This window comes from Apostichopus japonicus, chromosome 17, assembly GCF_037975245.1.
Source record: "Apostichopus japonicus isolate 1M-3 chromosome 17, ASM3797524v1, whole genome shotgun sequence".
In the NCBI taxonomy this organism is placed as follows: domain Eukaryota; kingdom Metazoa; phylum Echinodermata; class Holothuroidea; order Aspidochirotida; family Stichopodidae; genus Apostichopus; species Apostichopus japonicus.
The window spans coordinates 19,047,513-19,051,995 of NC_092577.1; the positions used below are offsets into that span (position 1 = coordinate 19,047,513).

The following is a 4,483-nucleotide window of genomic DNA, read 5'->3' on the forward strand; positions in this document are numbered from 1 at the left end:
CTTGGAGAACCGTCTATATCGCGGAGTTGTTTGGTGTAATCGTTGGGTATTCAACACGGGCTGTCACCCCACATCATATGTGTCCTCCAGAAACTGCCGTCCGTTTTCAGCACTCCCCGCTAGCATAGTATCTGTCCCCTTGTTATCTCTGTGATGACCCGTCACCTCTGAGTTATTACCGAGCATGGGTTCCGAACCGGAATGAGACTCTATCCTGATAAACATATAGGGATCCCGACGAAACCCCTGATCTTCATCGGAGTGGAAACCGCGTGGAGGCTGTGTACTCCCCCCCCCCAAAAAAAAATTCCTGTCTTCCTTCGGTATCCCAGGGGGTAATGGAAAGTTCAAATAACTTGATTCCTCAGAATCATAGACACGTACCCCTGTTTCCGTAAGGCGCTCTCGAATACCTGGCCGAAGTTTCTGACACTCCAAGTATTCTATCTGTCGTGCAATTCCATCTCCACCAATCGGTAAATTCGTAGCTCCAGCTTCCGCCATGACGCTCACCCTCTTCGTGTTTATTTATCCCATCGCTACCACCACTGTAACGATTATTCTTTCCAAGGTAGCGTGGGCCGGCAGGATCCTTGGCCATAGATGTTATATTTTGATAGGCCAGGACGAATAACACAGTTAATGGAGAAGACGAGCGACACGACAGAAGACACAACACGTAACGTTCTGGATATCTCTTGTTAGTCGACTGTAATTCTGTTTTGGAAGCAAACGCAAACGACCTAAAAAAACCTCGAACCAACACAACTCCAAATTAACTTCTAACCAACGAAACAACCTACCCCTAAAACAACAGAACCTCACTACTCAAACTACAACTCTCTACTGTCCGACGTGCACATCGTTCCTCCTTTAAACTATGCCCGAGCAATAGATTGGAATGCATGAGGCATTCATGTAAACCGCTAAACCCTATTGATAGGGTATACATGTCAAACCGTTACCATTCAAAAGAGATTATCCCACGGCTCCAATTCAGATACATAAGGATAAGAGAGAAAACAACCGCCGCCACGAATGCAACACTCGGCTACACCTGGCGGAAGTTCCTTCCCATTGTGACAAAGCCTAACATAGTGATCCACGTGCGCACAGCCGGCTCGGGTGTCTCAAAACAAAGCCCCATCGTTACCAAACGCTCACACGCTCCCGCACGACACGGTCGGCCAGTGTTACAATATCAACCAATATCAACTATATCATCGCTTCTCGGCCTTTTGGCTAAGATCATGTGTAGTATCTGTTCTTTTCGGGAATGGTGATACACACCTGACGATGATCACACAGTCACAGTCCCGATGCAAGGGGACTGGGGCTGAGAGCGGATCAGTCGTTTGGTAGTTTGGTTTTCGTGCCCAGGTTCTTTCCTGGGTGACTTTTTCTTAAAAAGTATATCAACCATAATTAATGGCATTCATTTACTCATTATGAGTAGATAAATGTTAGAACAGAAAAAGGAAGATCAGTAAGATAATTGATACTTTTTTAGGGCCAAGTGGATACTTTATTTTGTACTCACTCACTTACTGGATTAATCTGCAGAGACGGTACATTTTCTATATGTCTATTCCTCTTTTTTCAGCTAACAACAGCATTTGCAATGTTCCTGCTCAATTAGGATCCAGTTGCAGGCTTCATGGTTTCATTTTTCCTTTGTCACGGACAGTCATTGTAGAGTTGATACAAAAAGTCAATTGGGGCCTTGTTTATTAGATTATGAAACTCATTGTTTTTTCCTTACTTTTGACTCAAAGTTGGGTGCAGGAAATAAGTTTGTCACTTCTGTATTCTATGGCATACAAAGCAGTGATGTTGCTGCATTGTATTAATTTGGCTTGGATTTCATATCCTGGAGAGTGGAATATAATCCTGCATGAGTTACTGTACCATACCTTGAAATATTAATTGATAATACAGTTGTCATTTCAAAGAGTTCAAGTAAATCAAGTTCATATAGTAGATGCATGTGTTAATTAAAGCATTGGAAATATTCCACTTAAGTATCGTTCTAAATTGTACTTCATTCATTGGTTGGGTTGTGTCTTACTGCATTTGGAATGTTTCAGGTACTTGCCCCATCATCAACGAGATGAGTAAGAAAGGTACATTCCATTATTTGGTTATTTACTAATATTCAGTGAGGAAGTGCTGAATGATTTATCTCTTTGATTTAATAGAGCCCAAGTTGGGAATGGTTTCAGATTCAGGTAACATGGAATTAGAGGACTGACTTAACCTTTCATGTAATGTTGCACGGTATACCAGTATTTAAAAAACATATTCGTAATTACCAGTTCAAGCAAGGTACGATACCACCAAAATGAAAGGACTGAAGTACCATCAGTCGCAATACTGGTGATATCAGGCTTACATGTGTTACACATAGCCTATATCATATAAGTAACTGAAGTATGTTGCTTATTTATCTTTTTTTGGGAACCGAAGTATTTCTGTGAAAACACTGTATTATCGGGTGCCATTTTTTTCAGTATAACTAGTACTTGTTTTCAACAGTACCATACAATTTGACTCAGATGATTTAATTAGCACGAAAGCAAGCATCAAATAGTGGATCCTAAATAATTGAAGCAGACATTTTGTCTGCCATGTTTATGACACACGTTTATGATTGCTTGTGTGCTGCTTCCCGGGTCAGTAGTAAAAAGGAATCCTGATCAATGAAGGAAGACAGTTTTGCTGTCATTTTGTACAGGTTATATCAGACAAGGTTTATAATAGTTATATTGTTATGAATTGCAATCAAGTCCTGGGGAGAAGGAGCCAGCTCAGTAGTCAGGTGGCTTAGGAACTTTAACGTTACCGGCCGGACAAAAGTACCAAATTTGGTATGGAGTTTCTTTTTGACCTATCTATTGATTTTATCCGTCGAACCCATTTAATCGGCTCCGATTTTGAAAGATGGCGGCGAAAAACCAACATGGCCGCTAGAAAAAAGGAAATGCCACATATCTGGCTGTGACAATCAGAAATGGACAAATGAGGGGTCAATGCATGTGTTTCCGGAGTCACTGAAACAGATAATGGTCAGTACACGTTGCTTGGGTCACCCATTTCCAAGATGGCGGCCAATATTACACAAAATGCACTTGTTGTCACTGTTAAAGGTCAGTGGAAGTGTAGACTTGACTTTAAAGATTCTGACTAGTATTGAAAATCAAACCACCAGACTGACTTTTAGTCGATGCAGTGTGAAAATTAGACAAATTTACTATTACGTAATGCTTTTGCGACGTCGAGGGGGGGAAGCAAAGGATAATGCAAAATATCCATTTTCAAAACTCTGCCACTTAATAACGGCGAATCTGATTTCAATGAAAAGTTACAGAATTTTTAAGAATATGTACTATGCAAGCATTCATTGACTTTGAAGAAAACATTAACTTGAACTTTTCACCTATGGAGTAAGAAAAATCAGCAATTACTGTGTAAAATCAAAAGCGACATTCATTTCGTTCCCCTCTTGACGTCAACGGACCCGGACATTTAATTTAGGTAACACAAAAACGAAATGAGTTTCAAATCAATAAGCTGCACTTAAAGTGACCTTCAAAAATGTAAGTTTACACTTCCACTGACCTTTAAGTACATACTGGAAGTATTCGGGAATTCTGTCTACAATGCTTCGATACGATGTTTCTTTACCAGATAGTTCACAGTCGATGTACACTATTTGGACGAACATGTGTATCAATAAAGAGATAAGCAAGACATCTGGCCCAACCTCCTCTTTGATTCTACGAAGTGAGTCACCAATCTGAGTATACACCCCCAAAGGGCGTGTCACCTTTTGCCGGTTATTGGAAGAGCATCCGGGCCAGTGGTGGCGAAAAAGAAACCGACCCAGAACGTAACAAAAAAGGCAAAGGGAAACGAAGGATTCTCAAACCCAACGGAAACACCTTTCAAAGGAGAAAGCGCAGTTTAGATGGAAGGTGGACCAAACGAAGCCTACCGCTCAAGGGTATCTTTTACAGAACGGTCCTTTTCACAAGGTTTGGTTTTCGCTTTCGCCAAATGAAATAAAAAAAGATTCTCTCCAATCTCATTAAGGCATCTTCACCGTACCAGGATACCAAAGGAGAGGAACAGTAAAACGATTATTAACTGTAACCTTCCCAGGGAGGCACAGCCACCTCCGACTGAATGTGTCGAGCTTTGCCTCCACCTGATCAGCCTTCTCGGCCCATGTGGTGGCCTCCGGGGCACCATAACCTAGCCAGATGCCATTTACCCTCATAATGACATCTGACCAAGTAGCATCGAATGGGAGGGATTGGCCGCGCCAACCTCCTTAACGCAACCTTTTGGTCTTGGACTCCAGTCTGGCACCAGTAGCTTCTTGGAAGGTGGCCAAAACCTTCGATAAAGAATTGAAGGAGGCGAGGTCCTACACAATACAAGTGACGTCATCGGCATATTGCACGCTTGTAACTCTAGCACC

At 41.8% G+C, this 4,483-nt stretch overlaps 1 pseudogene; it reads left to right on the top strand.

Moving 5' to 3' along the window:
* Window positions 1-1,222: 1,222 nt before the first annotated feature.
* LOC139957800 (U2 spliceosomal RNA) lies at window positions 1,223-1,317 on the top strand (annotated as a pseudogene).
* Window positions 1,318-4,483: the final 3,166 nt, after the last annotated feature.